At 44.6% G+C, this 25204-nt stretch overlaps 2 long non-coding RNA genes across 2 annotated transcripts in view; one reads left to right on the top strand and one right to left on the bottom strand.

Annotated features, from left to right (window-relative positions):
- LOC141140672 (uncharacterized) overlaps positions 1 to 14485 on the bottom strand; it is a 38345-nt gene extending 23860 nt beyond the window's left edge. Inside the window, exon 1 of the long non-coding RNA XR_012243980.1 lies at positions 13808 to 14485. This is a non-coding gene — a long non-coding RNA (uncharacterized lncRNA). The remainder of the gene's footprint in view (positions 1 to 13807) is intronic.
- Positions 14480 to 24252, top strand: LOC141140671 (uncharacterized). The gene is made up of 2 exons (XR_012243978.1): positions 14480 to 15143; positions 23402 to 24252. It is a non-coding gene; the product is annotated as an uncharacterized lncRNA (long non-coding RNA).
- Positions 24253 to 25204: the final 952 nt, after the last annotated feature.

Here is a 25204-nt window from a genome sequence, read left to right as displayed (position 1 = left end):
GTAAATGTTGTTGTGTTTTTTATATATATATATATATATATATATATATATATATATATATATATATATATATATATATATATATATATATATAAATAACAAACTTGTCATACTTACCTGCTCTGGCAAAGGGTTTTGCACAGAACGGCCCAGACTCTTCTTTTGCGGTCCCCCGCTGGCACTCCTGGCCCCTTCTCTTCATCCCGCATCCTATCACCTTAAAATCATCACATAGGGCACAAAAAAATAACTTAAGGAAAAAAGTTACACCCAAGCACATAAACCCCCCTCCCCCCAAATTTTTTTGAAGCACCCCAACCCCCACATATACACATGAACTAACAGACGCTTGCGTGAAAACGTGATTGCGATACACATTACATATTGCCGTGCACTACGGAATGAGAGCAACACAAGACCTCCTCCGTAACACTAAACTGATACCTATAGGGGGATTTTGAAGCTTTGCCTATAGAAAATATAGGGTGTTGAAGTTTGCCGCCATTTCACACAAAATAATGTTTGACATGTTGGCTCTATTTACTTGGTGCAACCTCTAAGTCTTTTATATATTACCAAAAATTTGGGTAATTTATTATGTTTGTTTGCTCTAAATTTCACTTTAGTGCGTTTTTTTTTACAGAAATTTTATGTTTCCTAGACCTTTGCGGTAATATTGTGTAAAAAAAAATAAATAAATAAACTACCACTATTTTATTGTCTAGGGTGTCTGCTTTCAGGAAATATACGTTTGGGGGTTTTGTGTAATCTTCAGGCCTAAAATGATTGTTTAAACGTGGGTCCAGCGATGCGGGGGATCAAAGCCCCGCTCATTTCAACTGTGGGCGCCGGGCATGCGCGAGCAGCGCCGGGCGCCATGATTGGCCGCTCAATCACCTGGGACCTGTAATGGGTCCCAGATGATTGACAGGAGGGAGGGAGCAGAGCGGAGCCCTTCCTGTGCCGAGGGGGAAGTGATGTCACCAGCCCAGGCAAAGGAACAGGCAGACTACGAGGGACCACCTAGCAACAGGCATTTAGAGGTAAGTGAAAAAAAAAAATATCCAAATGTTTTTTTGTTTTAGAATTTTTCCAGGTATTTTTGTTTTTTAGGTGGAACCCCACTTTAAGAAGCGGGTGATTGGTTACTAGACAGCGGTGCGGTCCCACCAATCAATCACCTGCCTTTCACATGAAAAGTCCCGCCCTTTGTCCAGACCTGGTCAAAAAAAGGAGGGGGAGTGCAGCGCTATAAACAAGTAAATACCAAGAATGTAATTGTCGACAATGATGTCACAATAAAAGAAGTGAAATAATATGTGAACAGTGACATAAATATACCGTATATAAAGTGACTGACATATGACTAGTATAAAGATCAATAAAAATAAATTTCCATATGTGATGAAAGGGGACCACATATAATGGTGAATCCCTGTGGTGAGTGATCCAAAACAAGCATGTGACAATCATTAAACTCTTTAGCAGACATCAGAGTGAATGGTGAATAACCATGAAAAGACCACCACCGAAAGTACTAGTCTCCTACCAGAAAGATTGGACTTGTACAGGTGTACACCTGACAAGCCAATCAAGCATGGAAGGTAACCAATGAGGCACCAATTCAATGTATGGAATACAGCGTTTTGATGGACATTCAATTTACTTGTTTATAGTGCTGCACTCCCCCTCCTTTTTTTGACCATTTTATTTACATTGTCGTGTTGGCTGCTATTTCACGTTTTTTTGGCAGTGCGGTACTCTTTGTGATTTTTTTTTTGGCTCTTATTCCTTTGTCCAGACCTGCCATGCTTCCTGTCGTGTGTAAATTGAGGAGGGGAGAGCTGCGATCTTATGGAAGGAGCAATCTGTAATATCAGTGCAGGACTGTGTTGGGGGGGGTCTGTGTTGGGGTGGGAGTCTGTGATGGGGTGGGAGTCTGTGATGAGGGAGGGGGGTCAGGGATGAGAGAGGATTTTGTGATGAGGGGGATCTGTGATGGGGGGGGGGATCTGTGATTGGGGGGGGGATGTGATGGGGGGGGTTGGTGGTGGGAAGGGAGTCTGTGATGAGGGGATGGGGGGGAAATCGGTGATGGGAAGGGAGTCTGTGATGGCAGGGAAGTCTGAGAGGGGGATCTGTGATGGAGGGGAGGGATCTGTGGTGGGATGGTCTGTGATGAGGGGAGTCTGTGATATGGAGTTTGTGGTTTGGAATTGAACATAATGGTATGTCATATAATTTTGCATATAGACAAGGTGCTGATGCATGTAAATCTGACTCCCTGATAAATTTAATTTTAAATATCATAATATAAAATAATGGATATGGGGGGCCTTTTGCTGGGCGTGATTTTTTTTTTGGGGGGGGTGGGGGTTTAAATACAAGAAACCTTTATCTGTCTTAAAAAAAGATACACATTTAATTTGCGTATGTGTTTTATGACTGAGTAATTTTCATTTAAAATGTGACCGTGCTGGAAACTGAAAATTGGCCTGGGATGGAAGGGGGTAAAGGTGTCCAATATTGAAGTGGTTAATTATGCCTGCATATTACCTTACCTTTTGTCTTGAATTCTTCATAAAAAAAATAGATGTGAACATTCTAGTATGTGAAGGTGCCAGGCACTTCTGTTATGCCGCGTACACACGATCGGACTTTTCGGCATCAAAGGTCCGACGGAACGAATCTGTCAGACAATTCGATCGTGTGTGGGCTTCATCGGTACACCTGCAGCGTAAGATTATCTAAGGCACTGCTGACTTGTCTCATGTGATTTTGTCTACTATACTGCTTGCTGGAGTGGACTCTTCACTGCGTTGTTCTTCTTCCACCTCTCCTGCAGCTTCTTCAATGTTCTTTCACCGGTGATCAGATCGCCAATGTGGGCTTTCACGAGAAAGCAAAGCCCTACCTCTAACATGAGGGTTACCTCCACAAAGAGAAACAGTGTAGAACAAGTCTTTTACAGTTCTTTTTCTTTTATCATTTTCTTGTTATTCAACTTGTTTTACAATTAAACATTTCATATTGGGCAGGGGTTTCCCAAAGCACTATGGTTAGCTAGAGAGACAGCACGGCAAAGCAGCTTGCTTGGCAGTTCCCAGTGTCTAATTGAAACCTCTTACTGAGCCATCTCATATGGTAGGAGTCACTTTTGTGATGCAATCATGCTAATGATTTTAAAAGGATATCAGAGCTCTACCTCTCTGTCCATTGTTTACATTCCAATCTCAGATCTGTGACATCTGTATCTGTTGCTGACCTCTTCTGAAATGCTATTTCCTAGCTGTCTCTTGCCTTAAAACTTTCTGAGTGATTAACATGCATATAGCAGGTGAAGTCAGGACAGTCTGCATACTTTTTCTGGGTTAGTGAGATAGAAAACATTAAAGCCACTGGATCGATATGACAGCCAGGCAATTATTATGAAAGGAATATGGGGATAGCCATAGCTGAACTCTTTCTGGAAAAGCTATTTGCCTAGCTGTCATGGTGTAGCTTCAGTATCTTGAATTGCTGAACCCAAGCAAATATACAGAACTTCTGACTTTCTTGGTCAGAATGACAGCCAGGACTTGCTGTGTAAATACAGCAGCTGGCTGTAGCCACCGCTATCGAAAATTGACTGTTTAATCTGTGTTTGTAAACATTGTTCAGCGACATTATTCAAAAGCACAAAGTAACATTATCATTACCCTCCTCATCCACTGCATCCCCTCTGCCATAGAGATGGAGGTTCACCTCTCTATCCACCATTTGGTTGCTCAGTAGTCCATCTTGGGAGTCCATGGGAAATAATCTGAGGACTGATGAGAAGGATGATCTTACAAATGCCTGGAATACTTGAGGTTGAACTAAAGGCAAAACATTTTTTTTTTCATTTTGGATGGAGTAAGGCTGGCCATACACTGTTCGAATTTCGTAAGAATTTTCTTTCGAAAATTGCATGAAAGACTTTTCGTATAAATTTCGCACCATTAGTGGGCTGCAACAACGGCCGATTTTCGTGCGGCAATCAAATTTGAGGAATAGGACATGTTGGAAATTTTTAGAAAAACGAACGATTTTCTAATCAATGATGAGAGAATTGTGCGAGAAACGTAATAAGAAAAGAAAATTTACGGAGAGAAAAGAAGATTCCTGGCCACAAATTCTTTTCTGTAGCAACATGCGGTGAAATTGAAGGCTTGGTCGGCCGAATTTTGAAAATCAATGGTGGCATCATCGGATCACAAAAAAAAGAACATTCTGATTTGAAAAGAAAATTTATTCGAAATTCAACCGTGTATGGCCTGCATTAGAAAGAGTTATAACCCCTGTGAGATATTTTTTTAGTCAACTGTGTTCCATTGCAGAGATTTACCTTCACTTTCTGTCCCATAACCAAACCGGAAGTGAGAGGAAATCCCTGCAAATTTAAGGGATTCCTTGGGGACACCAGAACTAGTGTCCCCATTGTAAGATTTCCCCTTTATTACTTTTCTGGGGACAACCCAAAAGTTGGGATTTTCTTTTACTTTCAATAATAATGATAAGCAGGATAAATGGGCGAAGACAGCAATAAAAACTGACAGGGGTACTAATCCCTCTTCACTTTATGCAAAACTAAAAATATTTTGCCTTTAGTTATACTTTGATGAAATGAGTGTTGTATTGTAAGGCTCAGTTCACACTATGATTCGTTTTTCATGCATTTTTCACTGTGTGACTTTGGATGTGGTTAGCATATTCTATGGAGCCAAATCACACTGAAAATGCACCAAAGTAGCACAGGAACCTTTTCCAAAATCACACTGCACAAAATTGAATTGATGTGAACAGGCACCATTGAAAATATGATTTCCCTTATCATGCAATTCAGTGTGGCTCAGGTTGCATCAGAAATCGCATCAGTGTGAACCAGCCCTTAGGCTTGGTTCACATTGGATTGATTTTTAATGCGATTTGAGAGATCAAATCACATGACAAGTTGCAGCCTATTGGAGGTAATGGCGCTGTTCCAATCGGTGCAACAAAGATTTTGCGGCGTCGCACCGATTTGCAAAAGTAGTTCCTGCACTACTTTTGCCGATTTCAGGTGCGACTTCAATAGACATCTGTGCATGAAGCCACACAGATGTCTATCAAGTAGCAGCTGTAATTGAGCTGACCTTGCTACTTTGAAATTGCGTTACTTCAAGTGAAGTAGCACGATTTCAAAGTAGCATCAATGTGAACCAGGGCTTAGTGTTACTATGTGAGAAACAATGTGATTGTTTATCTTGAAAAAGGGAAACTGTCTGCAAAACACATAGAAAATAGGAAGCAGGCATTTAGGTTCCAGCTATTGATGTTGATCCCAAATGTAAAGTACGTGTATCCCATATTTGAGGTTGATGTGATTAAAGAGGAACTGCAGTCTGCTCACATACAGGTAATCTGTAATAAAAACATCCTTGCCGATCCAAAGCTTCCCTCCAACCACTTTGCATATTATTTTATATATACAGTGGTACTCTACTTATATATACGGCAGTACTGTAAATCTCCCTCCACTGAGTCTGAAGCTGCCACCTGTTCACTTCCTGGATTTACACAGGCACACCTCCAGCTCTGCAGCTCTCATTGGCCCTCTTATGACCCCCCCCCCCCTTCCTGGCAGACTTTCACAAGAGTGAGAGAGCTGTGCATGAGGTCATAAGCCTAGGCTAATGACCAGACAAGAAACAGGAAGTGAGCTGTATAAGGTATTTACTGGCAAGAAAAAAATGTTTTAATATCCAAAGTTAAAACACCAAGGGCAGAAGATTTAATAGATGGAAAGTTGAAAAAAATGACTGAAGAAAATTAGAAATTATTAAAAATTCTAGAATGATGTATGTAGTTCAAAATGTTATGCATTAGGGCAGGGATCTCCATACTTTTTAAACAACCCTTGTAATAGAAAAAAGCATGACAGGACCTCTTAAATATGAGATCTGGGGTCAAAAAGACCTCAGATCTCATATTTAGACTAAAATGCAATAAAATAAAAAACAAAAAAATTTGTCATTTAAATAAATGATTTAAAAAAAAATGGCCCTTTAAGAGCTGAAGTGACGTTTTGACATCACTTCTGCCCAGCAATTGTATGGAGATAGGTGGGGGCCATCTTCCCCTCACTCATCTCCATACCCAGCTAGCAACAGGATGCGATAGCCTCCACCGCTGCCGACGGCTCCAGTAAGCAGCAGAGGGCACCGGATCGCGGGGGGGGGGGGCCCCTCTCCCGCCACTGATAAAAGTGATCTCGCGGCGGGGAGGGCTACAAGACCACTTTTATCTTGTAGCGGACCGCCCACTGAAGGAGATACCAGGGTTATGGTAGCTAGCTGCTGCCATAACAATGATAGCCTCCTTAAATCAGCCGACGAGGCGTGTCCGTAAGTGGTTAACTGGCAATTGTGCAGTCATGTACCACTGTACACAAACAAAATTCATATCATTTTCACACAAATAGAGCTTTCTTTTAGTGGCATTTTATCACCACAGTTTTTTTTTGTGATATTAATGAAAAGAAAAAAAAAGGCTTTGCTGTACTTCTCCTATAGATCACAGAAGTGCAGTTCGTTCTTCACTCTTGTGAACGTTTTCAGCAGACAGCAGGCTGACGTCACACAGCCAGTGCAGAATCGGGCAAGATGGCGACAATGAAGTCAGGATCCGCCCACATGCCTGGACCGGCACCTGAATCAGTCTCAGTGAGCCGCTGAGAGACTGAGACAGCCGTTCCCTCCCCCTCCAGAGCCCAGCGCTCCAGTGAGTCCGATGGGGGGGGCAGAGGAGAAAGCCGGTGAGTGATAGTCACCAGCTCTCTGCTCAGGGAGCTCTGAAAACCGAGCAATCATCGGTGTTGGATCGCTCGCTTCTCAGTGTTAGAGCTGGCAGGGGACGGATGCAGCACCAGACCGATGCTGCATCCACCTAGGCAGGTATGATTGGGGAAAAAAAATGCCAGAACTGCCTATCATATTTCCTGAGGTCCTAACATTCCAGGGCAGTACAGACAACCCCCAAATTACAACTTTTTCTAAAGTAGACAGCCCAAAGTATTTGCTGAGAGGCATGTTGAGTGCATTGAAGATTTTATTTTTTCAAGTTTTTGAAAAATGACATTTTTTTTTCTTATACACAAAGTTATCACTTTAATGGGATACTTCTCACACATGCCACAGGTATATGTGGAGTTAGTTACACCCAAAACACATTTTGCTGCTTCTCCTGAGTATGATAACCACATGTGAGACTTTTTGGGGGTCTAGCCATGTACAGGTGTCAAAAACCAAGGTCTGTTGCTAGACTGCTCTCGATCTGACATTTGCGGTGATACCTCACAAGCACAATGCAGACGCTGTTTACATACCGACAAGAGATCGCTGCATGCCTTTGAGGGGGGGGGGCCCTTTTATTTTTTTCAATTATTTATTGTGCTTTTTTTATTTTTGCACTGTACCTTTTTTTTATCACATTTATTGTTATTACATGGGATGTAAATAAACACTGTGATAGCAAAAGGCAGTGGCAGGTACTCTTTTCTGAGAAATCTAGGGTTCGTTAGACTCTAGATCTCTCCCCTGTCCTTAAAACATCAAATAACATCAGGATAGGGGATGTGTGTGTGTGTGTGTGTGTGTGTGTGGGGGGGGGGGGGGTGCAGGGGAAGATCCGGGGGGGGGGGGGTAATCCCCCCCCAGAAATTAGATGCGGGTGAGTTAGTGGGCGGCTAAGAGAGCGGGCGGCTCCGCAGGCAGACAGCTGGGCGGGTGACAGAGCGGGCAGGCCAGGCAGCTGAGCGGCTCCACGGGTGAGAGCAGGCGCGCCGGGCAGCTGGGCGGGTGAGAGGGCGGCTGGCCAATCAGCATCCCTGCAGTTCCGCACTCACTGTGCAGGCAGCCACGGGCAGCAGAGAGATTGCATCATCTCTCTGCTGCCTGACTCTGGGACACAGCAAGAGACAATCCCCAGCTTAGCAGGAAAGTGACACAGCAAGTGACAATCGGCAATGAGTGACAGGTGACATGGCAAGGGCCAATCCGCAAGGCGTTTGACAGTCCGCAACGAGTGACAGGTGATGTGCCAAGTGACAATCTAACATGTGGCAGGTGACGTGGCAAGTGACAGTCTGCATCTTCTGGCAGGTGACGTGGCAAGTGACAATCCGCAACTTCTGGCAGGTGACGTAGCAAGTGACAATCTGCAACTTGTGGCAGGTAACGTGGCAAGTGACAATCAGCAACATGTGGCAGGTGATGTGACAGTCCGCAACATGTGGCAGGTGACGTAGCAAGTGACAGTCTTCAACTTGTGGCAGGTGACTTGGCAAGTGACAGTCTTCAACTTGTGGCAGGTGACTTGGCAAGTGACAGTCTTCAACTTGTGGCAGGTGATGTGGCAAGTGACAGTCTTCAACTTGTGGCAGGTGATGTGGCAAGTGACAGTCTTCAACTTGTGGCAGGTGACGTGGCTAGTGACAGTCCGCAACATGTGGCAGGTGATGTGGCAAGTGACAATCCGCAACATGTGGCAGGTGATGTGGCAAGTGACAATCCGCAACATGTGGCAGGTGATGTGACAATACCGCATCTGGTGGCAGGCGACAGTGGCAAGTGACAATCCACGTGTGACAGGTGGCATGGCAAGTGACAATCCGCATCTGGTGGCAAGTGACACACTCGGGGCTCCCACTGATTCTGCATTATGGTGAGTTGAACCATTTAATTTTATATAACCATGTAATAATAGAAATAATACGCTTCAATCATCCTGACACCATAACAACCATGGTGCCGGGATGAATGAAGCGCTAACACCAGTCACTTCCCCCGATAAATTGCCCGCAAAAAAACGTATTTTCTGGCAGTGCCTCTCCTGAGACTAGACTCTGGATCCGCCCCTTGGGGGGGTATGGAACACTGTCCTAAAAAAAAATGGCAGTCTGGGAAGGGGTAGGTGGGGGTTGACGATTGCCCTGAAAAGGGTAGCCTGGGAGGGTAGGGGTGGGAGATGGAAAACTGCCTTGTAAAGGACAGCCTGGGAGAGGGTGGGTAGAGGGGTGTCATGCTTACCCCCTAATGCAGGTGGTCAGACACTATCGCTTGTTCTTCACCTTTGGCAGCCCCTTTTGCCATATGGAAAGCAGGCCTACCGGTATTCGGTTGCCCCAGGACTTATACACAATGCTATAGTGCCTGTCTACCATGCCGGGGCAGGTGCGCACTGAGTACAGCAAACAGGTACTTGCGGTTGACAGACAGACAGTGGTTAAATGACAGTCCATGTTTAAGGCAGGTAAGGTTCACAATAGTTAAGGTCACATCCGAAATCAAAAGGCAGAGTTCAGAGAGTAGTCGATATCCGATCCAAGGTTGTAAATGTGGAATCTGATCTAGCAGAGAAGAGAAGAAAGTGAGCTTGGAACACGTGTAACAAACGCAATATCGCAAACATGAGTCTGCAGGCTTGGATGGCTTAAAGTGATACTAAAGTCTCATTTTTATTTTGGTTTAAAAAATTACAAACATGTTCTCCTTACCTGCTGTGCAGTGGTATTGCATAGAGCAGTCCGGATCTTCCTCTTCACGGGTCCCTTGCTGGCGCTCCTGGCCCCTCCCTCCTGCCTAATGCACCCACAGCAAGCAGCTTGCTATGGGGGCACCTGAGCTGAGCTGCAGCTCTGTGTCCATTCAGACACAGAGCCACGGCTCGGCCCCGTCCCCCCTCTCTCTCTCTCTCTCTCCTATATGGCTCACTACCATTGAATGTCAGCAGCGGGAGCCAATGGCACCACGCTGCTGTCTCAGCCAATGAGGAGGGAGAGTCCAGGACAGCTGAGACTCTCGTGCAACATCGCTGGATTTAAATTTACTTTGGTTTTTACCCAGAGACTGGTCACAACAATCAACCTGCAGATGTGGACAGACAGAAAGGGATGCATCATACCACAACTAGGATGCTGGGATGAGACCAGCAGCTCTCAAAGCACAGACGTGTTTACATGCTCCTGACAGGGAAATTGGAAGACTGCCCTGAAAAGGGCAGCCTGGGTGAGGAAGGGGTTGGAAATGGAAGACTGCCATGAAAAGGGCAGTCTGGGAGGGTGTGGAGATATGTACGACTGCCCTGAAAGGGCAGTCTGGGTGGGGTAGGAGTTGGAAGACTGCAGTGAAAAGCGCAGCCTGGGACAGCGTGTGTGTGGGGGGTGTCACGCAGGTGGTCAGACACTATCTCTAGCTTCTGTGTTCTTCACCTTTAGCAGCCCCCTTTCCCATAAGGAAAGCAGGCCTACTGGTACTTGGTTACCCCCAGGACTTGTATACAATGCTAAAGTGCCTGGCTACGACGTCGGGGCAGGAGCGAACTGAGCACAAGAAACAGGTACTTGCGGTTGGCAGACAGGTAAAGTGGTTGACTGTAGAGCTGCACGATTTTGGCTAAAATGAGAATCACGATATTTTTGCTTAGAAGATAGAACGAGATTCTCGCGGTGTAACATCTTTCACATTAACACAAAAAAAAACGGGCTAACTTTACTGTTACTTTTTTTGTTTTTTTTTAATTCACTGAAGTGTATTTTTACCAAAAAATTGCGTTTGAAAGACCGCTGGGCAAATACAATGTGACATAAAATATTGCAGCAATTGACATTTTATTCCCTAGGGTCTCTGCTAAAATATATATAATGTTTGGGGGTTCCAAGTAATTTTCTAGCAAAAAAAATTGATTTTAACTTAAGAAACAAGTGTCAGAAAAAGATTTAGACTTTAATTGGTTAAACTTCCTGCATTTACACATTGTTAAAAACTTGGCAGACTCCCTGGATTTTTTCTTTACACAGAAGTTTATCCCTTTGATCAAACAAGGAAGAGTTAGTTACAATGTTCCATGTTAAAAACTTGGCAGACTGCCTGGATGTTTTCTTTTGACAGCTGAGTGAGCAGATAAGTCTCTCCACTTGTTATATGAAAGAATCGGTAAACTCTGTAATAGGGATCGTCAGGGGGGTTGAATCAAGATCACAATTAATTGTGCAGCTCTAGTTGAATGACAGACCAGGTTCAAGGCAGGCAAAGTTCACAATAGTTAGAAACACATCCGTAGTCAAAAGGCAGGGAGGGTTCAGAGAGGAGTCGATATCTCATCCAAATTCATCAACATGAAATCTAGCAGAGAAGAGAAGACAGTGAGCTTGGAACACGTGTAACAAAAGCAATATCACAAGCATTAGACTGCACACTAGGATTGCTGAAATCAAGTTTGGTCTCCACCCAAAGACTGCCCACAACAATCAACTTGCAGGTGAACAGACAAACAGGGATGCATCATACCAAAACTAGGAGAAGAGGGGGGCCAAACTTCCGGGTGACTTCGCCGCATTGAGATCAGCCTGAAGTAGGAGCAGATACCTGTCAAAATCAGGCACTTGCTACCCTCCTGAAAAGGTTCCAAATGTGGCAGCGGAGAGGATGAGGAGGCAAACGAGCAGAGCTTTCCCCTTTGGGTGGAGCGCCGCTTTAAATCAAATGTCCCCATTAGAGTGCTTCCTTAACCGCTTCAATACCGGGCCAATTCTGACACTTTGCTCCTACATGTAAAAATCATCATTTTTTTTGCTAGAAAATTACATAGAACCCCCAAACATTATATATGTTTTTTTAGCAAAGACCCTAGAGAATACAATGGCGGTTGTTGCAACTTTTTATCTCACACAGTATTTGCGCAGGAATTTTTCGAACGCGTTTTTTTTTTGGGAAAAAAACTGTTTTGTGTTTAAAAAAAAAAAACAAAACAGTAAAGTTAGCCCAATGTTTTTGCACTTTGTGAAAGATGAAGTTACGCCGAGTAAATAGATACCTAACATGTCACGCTTCAAAATTGCACACGCTCGTGGAATGGCGCCAATGTTCGGTACTTAAAAATCCCCATAGGCGACGCTTGAATTTTTTTTACTGGTTACATGTTTTGAGTTACAGAGGAGGTCTAGGGCCAAAATTATTGCTCTCGCTCCAACATTCGCGGCGATACCTCACATGTATGGTTTGAACACCGTTTTCATATGTGGGCAGGACTTACGTATGCGTTCGCTTCTGCGTGCGAGCACACAGGGACAGCGGCGCTTAAAAAAAATTTTTTTTTATTGTTAATTATATATTTCTTTTTTATTTTGACACTTTTTTGAAAAAAAAAAAAAAATTGATCACTTTTATTCCTATTACAAGGAATGTAAACATCCCTTGTAATAGCAATATGACATGACAGGTCCTCTTAATAGTGAGATATGGGGTTAATAAGACCCCATATCTCACCACTAGGCTGGGAAGCCTGAAATTAAAAAAATGAAATAAAACGATCGCCGCTGCCAAGCCGAAGCGGCGCCGTTTTTTTGAATGGAGAGGCCGGGCGTGACGTCATAACATCGCGCCCGGCCTCCGACGATCATAGAGACTCCAGGGACCATCTGGTCCGCCGGAAATCTCTATGATCTGCATTCGGCGCATCCACTCTCCGCCTCACCGATCGTAACGGTGAGTTGGAGCAGGCACCGGAAGGCGGCAGGAGGGGGGGGGGGACGTCCCTCGCCTCCCATAGGAACGATCAAGCGGTGGAATGGCCGCTATGATCGTTCCTATGGTGTAGAGATTCGCCGGCTGAAACCGGCAATATCTGAATGATATCTGTAACTACAGGCATCATTCAGATATACCCGCTCAAAGCCAAGGACGTCATATGACATCCTTGGTATTGAAGTGGTTAAATAAGATGTCCCCATCGGCATGCCTCTTTGAATCAGGTGTCGCCCTTGGAGTAGCTCCTTAGATGAAGAGTCCCCATCGGCGTGCTCCCTTAAATCAGATGTCCCCATCAGAGCTGCTCTGTGAAAAACCATTACGCAGAGCAGGTAAGTATAATTAAAAAAAAATAATAATAACAAACATGTTATACTTACCTGCTCTGTGTAATGGTTTTGCACAGAGCAGCTCTGATGGGGACATCTGATTAAGGGAGGCAATTGGATGGGAACACGTGATTTAAGGGAATACTCTGATGGGGACATCTATTTAAGGGAGCACTCTGATGGGGACTCACTGTAAGGGGTGCACTCCATTGAAAACACCTGATTAAGGCGATACCCCCGTCAGAGTTCTCCCTTAACTCACATGTCATCAGACCTGGTAGGAGAGGCACAGCCCCCTCCCTGGCTGTACAGCACGTGATTTAAATGTACGATATAAATATGAATGCTGTGCACACTGCTCCTCTCTGTACTCGGATCATTTCGTATTCATATCACACAATCAATACTTTACCGCTTCCAATCACAAGACACGGCGCAGGCTCCGCCCACCGGCAACACGTCCGTCCTCCCTGAGTTCTCACTCTCTCCTGAGCAGAGCTGTGACGTAGTAAATAAAGGGGCGGCACACTTCGCATGTCCGTCCTCCCGAATTATCAGTCCCCTTAGCAGCGCCATGTGACGTTTTAAACAAAGGGACGGACCATGCGTCCTCGAGCCGCCCACAGGGAGGAGGCGGGTCCCAGACGCGCGCTGATTGGACGTGGGGCCACCGCGTGCCACTCTGTAGCGTTTACATTTTTTGATTAGCCGAGGTGCCATTCATCACACAGGCTCCGCCCCTGACTTCTCGTAGTGGAATGTCTCAGTAGGGAGGAGAAACACCGGCCTAGCTCAGCATGATCGATCCCTTAGTAAAAATAAAAAATATTCGACTGGCTTCAGTAAACGCCCGCCCCCTCTCTCTCTATAAACCCCATAGTGACAATCTCCTACCTTTTAGCGTCCAGCTGTGATGCTGTAGGAAGACATTAAGGTGGGCGGGGCGGAGGACGGCCGAATCGTCCTTTCAGCCTGATCCTCCCTCTGAGTGACGCACTCAAGTAATGCCCTCACGCCGCGCGTTCCATTTGATTGGATGGCTCTCTAACGGTCTCCCGAGCAGGCTCCGCCCCCTCAATCCTGCTGTTTATCAGCTTTGAGCTCGCGGCTCTGCCATTGGCCAATCGGTGGGCGTCAACTGTGTACTCCTTATTGACAGCGTCGGTGTCCTCCCCCACATTCTCCGGCCGGTGTCTTGCCGAATAAGTTCCTTCGGCGGATAGGTTCCCCCCTGTACTGCGCAGGCGCAACGCCTGCGCAGTACGTACTACTGTCGGCCGCCGGAGATAGCCGAAGCTCAAAAGCTTCAATCAGCTGTACACGGCGCCTGCGCTCTGGGTCCAGGTTCCTTCCCCTCTATCCAAGTGGACCTAGAGGGGGAATCTAAAAGTGCCAAGCGCAGCGAGGCCGTGCCCGAAGCGTGGCGAGCGGCCCTCTTACAGGCGCCGTGTACAGCTGATTTTCAGCTGTTCCGCTTCGGCTATTTCCGCCGGCTTCTACTGCGCATGCGCAGTAGAGGGGGGAACTAATCCGCCGAGCGGAACTTTCTCGGCAGAACACCGGAAAAGCCCTGCTCCTACCTCTTAGCGTCCAGCTGTGATGCTGTAGGAAGACATTAAGGTGGGCGGGGCGGAGGACGGCCGAATCGTCCTTCTCCTCTAGCTGTTCCATCGCAGTCTGATCCTCCCTCCGAGTAATGCCCTCACGCCGCGCGTTCCATGTGATTGGCTGGCACTCTTGCAGGCTCCGCCCCCTCATTCCTGCAGTTTATCGGCTTTGAGCTTGCGGCTCTGCCATTGGCCAGATAGAGCGGTGTTTGGAGAGGGGGGCGGGTCCCGTGCATAGCACTGTCCGCCCATTGTTTCCTCTCATCCTCCAGTAAAAATGTCCGACTCGGCTTCAGCAAAAGCTCGCCCCTCTCTCTATAAATCCCCTGGGCTAGGAGAACGGTCACGTGGTTTCAGTGGAGTCACCTGACTGTAAAGTCATCAAGAATCCCTGGGCTTGTTTGGAGCTCTCAAGTGAATTTGCCCCTGAGCTGTGGCGATGGTGAGGCTCGCCAGCCTTCTCCGGTGGCTAAACCCAATGCTACCTAAAAAGAACTGGACAGTAGAACAAAAAATGGGTGTCTGGATAAATATGACCTACGCTGTGAGCGCTTGGGTTTGCTTCGGGTGCCTCGTATACAATGATCTCACTAAGGAGAAAGAGGAAAGCTTGCCGACTGAAGGTGAGGCTGTACTGCCGGAGGCGCCACCTAGTGTCTGAAAAGACGTATGACCCGCCTGTACACCTCCTAGGCTGCTTTCAGTAGCTCGAGCTGTTCTGACGGCTGGGCACAGTCACGTGGTTTGACCAACTGCCCTTCCTTTTTAGTTGGCAGTTGTCCTATAAGGGCCTCATTCACACCTAGCATAGGTGAAACGATCGTTTTTTTCAGCGGTACGGGGCAACCCATTGATTGAACCTCTTCCAGACCAGGCCTTTCCATCTTTTGTTTACATGTAACCATCAATCTTTTTTGCTCAAAAATTACTTAGAACCCCCAAAACATTGTATGTATATGTAATATATTTTAACGTAGAGGCCCTAGCTTAGAGAAAAATTGGGTTTTGCATTTATTTATTTTGTTTTTTGTCACTCGTTATTGCGCAGACTTTTCAAACGCAATTGATTTGGGAAAAATACACTTTTTATTTAAAATTTTAATGCAAAAAACATAATACATAATCCAATTGTTTTGGATGTCATGCTCACATGCTGATCCCTCATATATGTGGAATGATCGCTGTTTGCGTGTGTGCGGGACCTTTATGAGGGAGGACAGGGGCACTTTTATTTCTTAATATTTACACTGTTGTGCCAGCAATAGGCATGTGACAGGTACTCTTTACTGAGAGATCTGGGGTCTAAAAGGCCCCAAGTCCCTCTTCTGCTCATTTAAAACACCAAGATCTGTGTTTTCAAATGCTTTAAAAATGGTGCGGTGAACTTCCGGGTAAACTGGAAGTGATATCGGGTCATCACTTCCGGGTTACCCTAGTGGAGAGCCGATCAAAGCCGATCCCAGCTTTTGTCCGGCTTCCCAAGCAGCCAGCGGATGCGCTGGCTGGTTGCCCGGGTCTCCCAGTGGCTCGGATGAGCCAGAGCAAGCTGCAGAAAGTGGCAGGAGTTGGATGGACGCCTCCTCCTGCTGCTTGTAAAAGCAATCCAGTGGCTAGTTAGCCACTAGGATTGCTTTTACAGGAGAGACCACCACCACCGGCTCTAAGAGATGGTACCAGGGTGAGGACTGCATCTGTAGGCATCATCCCAATATAACCACCTGAAGTGGTGTGTGCTATGTGCAGCAAACGTGGCTAAGTAGCACATGGAGCTTTTTGCCATATTCCAGTTTGCGCATTTTTTACTGCATGTATTGCCATGTTTTTTGCTTGTAGCAAAATGCACATTTTATTCCCAGGTTTGGGGTGCCATTAATAATTAGGCTGCATTCTAACATAAAAAATGAATTTGCCTCTATGGTGCCTGTTCACACCTGAACGCGCAACTGCCTGTAGCTCAAAAAAGTTCTGCGAGCTTCTTTTGTAGCTCACATTGGGTGGATTGCTGCATTTTGAGGCTCACAGAATTGCATTAGTGCATGCAAAAACATGCAATATACATATTTATGTATAATCGCTTTTAAAGCAGAGGTCCGCCGAAAAAAAAAATATTAAAAGCCAGCAGCTACAAATACTGCAGCTGCTGACTTTCAATATATGAACACGCAATGTCGGCAGCCGAAGCCGATCTGTCAGCCGCCGCCATCCTCGGTAAGGGAATAAGGAAGTGAAACTGTGCGGCTTCACTTCCTGGTTCCCTACTGCGCATGCGCGAGTTGCGCTGTGCATCCTCTCTGGTCCCTGCTGTGTTCTGGGACCTGTGTGTCTCCCAGAATACAGTGGGGGGAGGACAGAGTAGGCGCCGGAAGTGGCATAGGTCACCGCACGCGTCGCTGTGATCTATGCCAGGAAGTGGAAGCAAATACCTGTATTAGACACCTGAAAGGTGCCAAATGTGCTACCGGAGGGGAGGAGGAATCCAAAAAGTGGAAGTTCCATTTTTGGGTGGAACTCCACTTTAAGGCTGATATGTCCACATAGCAACAAGTGACGTCACAGATAACACTGTTCTCTATAGGCTAATACAAAAACGCCTGATGCTCAAATGCTGTTACCAGATGATTGTGTTTTCCAAAGTTTATTAAAAGAGAAGTATGGGTTTTCGTGTTTTTTTTTTTTTTCATACTTACTTCAGTGGATGAAGCATCAGACGGATGCTGCGGCTGTCCCCAGCTTCTCTGCACTGAGAACCGAGCCACCAAACATCGCCGATGGCTTGGTTCTCTCTCCTGCTCTGATCCTCCATGCTCATTGGAGCGATGAGCTGTGGGGAAGCGGCCGTATCAGCGGCTCGCTGAGACTGCCATCAATCAAGGCAGCTGGCGGATCCAGACTTGGGAAGTCGGGATGATGCGCTGCCTTGACTGATGGCAGTGACGTCAGTGGAGAGCGGACTTCAGACCGCTCTCCGCTGAAAATGGGTCACAGGAGTGCAAAACGAATTGCACTTCTGTGACCCAGAGGAGAAGCCCAGCCTAAAAAGCTCAGGCTGGACTTCTCCTTTCACTAGGAGGCCAAACGCATGGTACCACAGTACCACACTGTTTGGTGGCCACAATGCATTTCTGTTGGATGCATTTGGGGTGCCAGTTACAATTAATGGCACTTGCATACAAAAGCATCCAAAACACATCTTCTCTATAGGCTAACACAAAAACTCCAGCATGCCCAAATGCTGTAACAAACCCCGCCATAAACGAGACGCTCAGGTGTGAATGCAGCCTTGATAGCACCACAAGTGCGGCATGCGCTTTTTGTGAATTCCAGGACCGTGCAGGTGTTAATGGAGCCTAAAACAATATTCCTATGTATGTGAAATCCTAAAAGTGGGCAGCTAAAAAATAATGAAGGTTGTCCCCTCCAAGTGAATAATGGACCCAGACTAGTGCTCATCTTGTCTATTGACCCAGTGCCCAAAAAGCACCCCGCCAGCGCTCTTAGTTACCTGGTATATCTGAATACAGGGAGTATGTGACTTCCTGCCAGGGTGCAGGCCCAAAGACTATCACCTGAAGAAAAGGACAACATTTTTGACCCTCTCTAAGCTTCAACACCAACCAAAATAGAGCTTATGCAGGAGAAACTTCACTATGCCTAAATATAAGTATGTTAGGGGACAGGCTGTCTTTAAAATGAAATCATAGTAATTTAATATACTGGTATAGCAATTTTTATTATCATCTTGGACAGTATTGCTAGTGTGATATGCCTATTCAACAAGGAACTGTTTCTTAATGTTATATTGAAATGATGGCAAACTACTATACCATATTGAGAATGCTAATTTGTAGTCCTGTGAGCCTCCAGGTAATTGACCAAATCTGGTCTCCCAAAATAGTGTATCTTTGCAAATGATCAGTTGCTAACGTTACGCATGTCTCATAACCATGCAAAATAGTTAAACCAAATTGTACACACGCTGCGCTTATCAAAATAAAAATGTAAGAAATTTCTACTAAAATAATGACACTTCCCCGCGCTGCTCTGCTGATAGGGAGGGAGTCGAGTGCCGGTGTCTTGTCGAATACAGTCCCCTATCATATAGTGTCCACCCTGTACTGCGCAGGCGCAGTACGGAGGACAAACGAGACGCCGAAAGTCTCCGAAGTTGAACAGCTGATCATCAGCTGTACACGGCGCCTGCGCTTTTATTCTCACCCTATGTCCAGGTTCATTCCCTACTATCCAAGTGGACATAGAGTTAGAATAAATAGTTGCCGAGCGCAGCGAGGCCGTGCCCAAAGCGTGGCGAGCGCAGCGAGGCCGTGCCCAAAGCGTGGCGAGCGGCCCTCTTACACAGCCATCGCTAAGAAGTGCCCAAGCGCCGTGTACAGCTGATGGTCAGCTGACCAACTTCGGACACTTTCGGCATCTCCTTCTGCTCCGTACTGCGCAAGCGCTGCGCCTGCGCAGTACGGGGCGGACACTATCCGATAGGAGGACAGTTTATGTCAGAACACCGGCAAAAGAGGCTTCGCATGCCGTGGGTTGCCTACCCCTGTTCTAAAGGCTTGAGGTTTTTTTTACCTTCATGCATTCTATCCCCCCCAATACTTACATGAGCCCCATTGCAATATAGTGATATAAAAAAATATATATAATAATAATAATTAACACATTTCTTTACTTGCTATTCATGCCACATTGGCTTATAAATAAGGAATATTTAAAATGCATAAACTTTTCTTTAACCATATTCCAATATGGTATAGTACACACGCTGCGCTTATCAAAATAAAAATGTAAGAAATTTCTACAAAAATATTAATAAAGTGATATTGTGCTTAACATACAAAATCTATTAATACTATACATTAATGTGCAATAAACTTCAATGAATGAATAAATAGGTAAAAGTGCTCCAATCAGCCTGTGTATTGCAAATATTCCACAAAGCTTAGGCAATTTTCAAACATTAATAGATCATTCAAAACAAACATCCATGCGATTTAGTGTTGTATCCATACATTTCAGTGCTGCATCTATGCAATATGGTGTTAGTGCAATGTTCAAACAATAAAAAGTTAAAAAATACAAAAAAACGCATCCATGCGATTTGGTGTTGCATCCATGTGATTCTATGCAATTCAGTGCTGTGTTGCTGTGCAATGATCAAATTAACAGTCCACAGATCTTCCACAATCCATTCATGTGTTATAGTGAACACAAACTAAAGTGCTGTGCGCTCATACAAGTGCTCCCCCCCAGGTGATAGCCCCTCACCTTAGGGCATGTGACCTTGCAATCAAGCTTGGTCAGAATGCGCCTTAGAACCTCTATGGGTTCGATGTTATATGCAGGGTCCTGGATAGATTTGCACTGGTGCCTCTGTTCCTCAAAGGAGGTGTATTGGTGGGGCAGGTGAGCAGGGGGTTCAGAGGTGAGACAGATGTGCAAGAGTTACAGTGGTGGGGCAGATTAGAAAGGGGGAACAGTAGTGGGACAGAAGAGCAGGGGGGTACAGGGATGGGGCAGATGTGCAGGAGGACAGTGATCTGAGGTGTGAAGGTGCAGGAATTGGGGCTGATCTGAGGCGCGATAGTGCAAGATGTTAATTTCTCACTACTAAAGTAGTTTACAACATTTTACTTTATAAAAAATTCATTTTCGTGATTAAGAGTGTGAAGTTTTTGCTCGATTTCCTTGAAAACATTTTTCGGCACACTGTGCTAAAAAGGTTGCCTACCCCTGCTTTAGAATGTGTACTATGTAAGATACAGAGTGATTGGGGAAAAAAATAAACCGCGCATATCATAAACCTACAGAATGTGATCTATGGCTCTGATTGAATATCGCAAATAAAGAGATTGAATACAGTATAAAAAGTCCCTGTATTAGTCCCAATGCGATGATACAATATAAAGTGTCAGTGCTCCTTATGGACTCCTTGGGGGTTATTTACTAAAGGCAAATCCACTTTGCACTACAAGTGCACTTGAAAGTGCAATCGCTGTAGATCTGAGAGGAAGCTCTGCAGATTTTATCATCCAATCATGTGCAAGCAAAAATGCTGTTTTTTATTTTCCTTGCATGTCCCCCTCGGATCTACAGCGACTGCACTTCCAAGTGCACTTGCTGTGCACTTGTAGTGCAAAGTGGATTTACCCTTAGTAAATACCCCCCCACCCCCCCCTGTTTGTGATGCAATATAAAGTGTCCCACATGGACTAACACTCATATATAATTGACCAACTATCTCTAGTATGGTCAATAGCGCTTGTGGTTCACGTAACTTCCACTGATGTCACTTCCAGGCGATGACCCACACCTCACGTCTGTCTCGGAGTGGGTGGCAACCATCACCCCCCCACACATACATAAGGCTGTTTACACCAGGTGCCGGGTTTTAAACAGCCGGAAGTGAGTGTATTTCTGTATCTTTCTAACAATAAATGTATTGGAGTGGTTTTATGAGATCTTCTTTCTGTCATCCTTCCATCTGAGTGTTTGTTGTTATTGGGCATGCTGAGTATCATCTTGTGAAGTCAAGTGGTGCCCCACAAGAACTATTGACCATGCTGGAGATGGTGGTCAATTATACACTATATTACCAAAAGTATCGGGATGCCTGCCTTTACACGCACATGAACTTTAATGGCATCCCAGTCTTAGTCCATAGGGTTCAATATTGAGTTGACCCACCCTTTGCAGCTATAACAGCTTCAACTCTTCTGGGAAGGCTGTCCACAAGGTTTAGGAGTGTGTCTATGGGAATGTTTGACCTTTCTTCCAGAAGCACATTTGTGAGGTCAGGCACTGATGTGGACCAGAAGGCCTGGCTCGCAGTCTCCGCTCTAATTCATCCCAAAGGTGTTCTATAGGGTGCAGGCCAGTCAAATTCCTCCACCCCAAACTGGCTCATCCATGTCCTGCTTTATGCACTGGTCCAAATCATTTGGTGGAGGGGGGATTATGGGGTGGGGTTGTTTTTCAGGGGTTGGGCTTGGCCCCTTGATTCCAGTGCAGGGAACTCTTAAGGCTTCAGCATACCAAGACATTTTGGACATCTTCATGCTCCCAACTTTGTGGGAACAGTTTGGGGATGGCACCTTCCTGTTCCAACATGACTGCGCACCATTGCACAAAGCAAGGTCCATAAAGACATGGATGAGCGAGTTTGGGGTGGAGGAACTTTACTGGCCTGCACCCGATAGAACACCTTTGGGATGAATTGGAGCAGAGACTATGAGCCAGACCTTCTCATCCACATCAGTGCCTGACCTCACAAATGCACTTCTGGAACAATGGATGTTCCCATAGACACACTACTAAACCTTGTGGACAGCCTTCCCAGCTGTTATAGCTGCAAAGGGTGGACCAACTCACTATTGAACCCTACAGACTAAGACTGGGATGCCATTAAAGTTCATGTGTGTACAGGCAGGTGTCCCAATACTTTTGTTAATATAGTGTATATGGTAAGTGTTAGTCCATGTGGGGCACTAAAAGCACTGTGGAGTAGAATACGATGTTATGTTCATAAAGAACACTGACAGTAGTTCCACAACAGCTGGAGGGCTGTCAGTTTGAGTGAGTCCCCTGATTTAGAGCCATGTGTCACATTTTGTATGTTTTTGTTATGCATGGTTTATTTATTTATTTTTTTTCAATTAATGAATATGATGTGTCCAAAACCGTTCATTCACATTTTTATATATATATATATATATATATATATATATATATAATTTATTTTTTTAACTGAGTGATCAAACAAAGCTGATCGCTCAGTTCAGCAATTCTGTGAGCAGAGAACCGGGGACTGTAATTTTCCAGCTTTTTATTCTGTCCTCCCCTACGCTCACTGGATCGCTGGGCTGTGGAGGGGGGCTGAAGGAGTTGGCTCAGCTGAGCCAGCTGCCAGTCCAGGCTTCTGGGCATATACCGAGCATATGGTTGGGATCTTTCCAGAGCCTGAACCGACTCTGTGATGTCAGCCAACAGTGGCTGAAAACAGATCACATGAGAGCGGAACAAACGGTGGCACAGTGGTGTAGTGGGTAGCACTCTCGCCTAGCAGTAAGAAGAGTCGCTGGTTCGAATCCTGACCATGACACTACCTGCCTGGAGTTTGCATGTTCTCCCTGTGTCTGCGTGGGTTTCCTCCGGGTACTCCGGTTTCCTCCGACATTCCAAAGACATGCTGGTAGGTTAATTAGATCCTGTCTAAATTGTCCCTAGTATGTATGAATGTGAGTTAGGGACCTTAGATTGTAAGCTCCTTGAGGGTGTAGGGACTGATGTAAATGTATAATGTATATGTAAAGCACTGCGTAAATTGACGGCGCTATATAAGTACCTGAAATATATAAACTGCGCTCCTGTAATCCACAGGAGACGTACAGCCAAAATAGCTTTAGCTATACTTCTGATTTAAAAAGCTGTGACTGTGGAAAGTGCAGAGATCTCTACCTCGGAACCTGAACTTCAGGCATGATCTTTTTTCCATTTGGAATTGGTTCGGGTTGCATATATCACATTGAGAGAGCCACTGGGGATGCAGGAATTCACTGTAGCAGCTTTTTGTTACATACAGTCAGTGCTGGTTTCTTCTGGGTGCTGCTCAGAGGGCCTGTCCTCTGTATATAGAACACTTGTACATAGTTCACTTGCTTGGCACCTCTGCCATTCAGAAAACATTTTGTATTTGATTAGGAGGTGTTCTCTGATTGGATGAGGTGGATATCATGACGTTTTCTGGCCCCCCTCTCCACCTTGTCCATTGAGAGAATCTGACATTCTTTAGTGATTTTAAGTGAAGAAAAATCTAGTAACCGCTACCCGTACTTTAATATAACTTTTTTTTTTTTTTTTCTCTTTGCAGATCTAGAAATTTTAAAAGATGCAGCTGATGTGGATTATGATCAACTTTTAGCCGGCCAGCATGAAGTATATACATATACCTATACCTCCATGCAAACCTCTAGACCTTTAAGCACTAGGATGTCTCAATTTTATTATCTAAATTTCAAAACACTTGAAAAGCGTTCACCAGAAAAATATCCTGTATAAAATCCTGTTAATAATTATACATATGAATGTGGTCTCTTATTTTGTTTTCTGTTTCATAAATAAAAATGTGTGTGTGTGTGTGTATATATATATATATATATATATATATATATATATATAAATTTTTTTTTTTTTTATTTAAAGTATTTTACCTAGACAGGCAATAGCCAGATCTTTTCCAGGCCTGCAGGTTGATTTTAAGGCATTGACCCTCCACTGATTCCCCCTAAATCAGTGGTTCTCAACTCCTGTCCTCGGGGCCCACTAACAGGCCAGGTTTTATGTATTACCTTGGGGAGATGAAGACTAGAATACTGCAATCACTGAGCAGCAAATTATATCACCTGTGATGTATTTCAGTTATCTTGCAAACCTGGCCTGTTAGTGGGCCCTGAGGACAGGAGTTGAGAACCATTGCCCTACAGTGAAAGAGTGGATATTTCAAATGGGGGACACTCTACATCTTGAACAGTATATATGGCAACACAGGGGCTGTTATGGAAAATTTGAAAAATTTGTGGGTCCCGGTTGAACTTGTCTTGAATCGTTTATTGATTTGGATAAAATGTATACTGCTATTGCTTTTACCTATGTGTGGGGATTAACGAGTGTTTTTGTTTCACTGAACTTCCTATGTTCAATAAAGTTTTTATTTTTGAGAAAGTTTTGAGCATTCAGTACAAAGCTATGAAGTAACATTTAATATAACAAAATAATTACAGCGCTGATTTAGTAATCTAAAATATTAATCAGTGTAAAAATGAATGCACAAAAAAGCATTCAATAAATATTGTGATCAAATAAAGCCCACCATGCAATACATAAAAATACTTTTAACCAAAATTAATTTCAAACAAAATAAGTTCAAATGAAGCAATTCAATGGTGTAATGACTTAAAAATTACCGTTATTAATATTCTATTACATGACACAATGTCATGAATAGGATCAGTTGCCGACTTCGCCATGTATACAACAATCAATAGTGAGCTAATGATTGCGACATTAAGGTACAACCGGGAAAGGGTAAGGGAGCGAAAAAAGATGAGGTAGATGAAAAAAAAGGGTGGGAAAGTGAGCAATCTGAGAAATGCACAAAAAGTCACCAATAGAGGGGAAAAAAAACAGGACAAATCATTGGGAGATTAAAGCTTGGAAAGCAGTGATTCACTATTGGCCCGCCAACACGCCCAAGTGGTGCGGACTCTTTCGGGGTCAAGGCTATCTTCCGTTACCAATGTTTCCATGACATAACATGTAGGGAGAAGGCGGATGATATTGGTGGAACCAAAAGTGCATTACGGGGCTGGTATCTTCAAACTACAATTACTGTGTTGAGCAAGATTTGACTGTATGTTTGCAAGTGCGGTTTTTATTAATAAATGAGGGTGTTTTATTATACAACACTATGGCAGTTCCCTTTTGCTTTGTTTTGAGTGTATGTAGAGCAGCCTATTAAAATGGACCCAAGTCTTAAAGGAATATACACCATTAATACCTGGTAATACCAGAAAAAGCTTGGTGAAGATCGTGAGACCAGAAGTTACTGTATTGAATTAAATAATTTGGGAGCACTTATATCTAATACTGAAGAATTTGGCATTTGGATGGACTG

Source organism: Aquarana catesbeiana, linkage group LG04, assembly GCF_042186555.1.
Source record: "Aquarana catesbeiana isolate 2022-GZ linkage group LG04, ASM4218655v1, whole genome shotgun sequence".
NCBI lineage: Eukaryota > Metazoa > Chordata > Amphibia > Anura > Ranidae > Aquarana > Aquarana catesbeiana.
The sequence above is the reverse complement of the archived record's forward strand: the minus strand, read 5'-3'. Positions and strand labels throughout refer to the sequence as shown.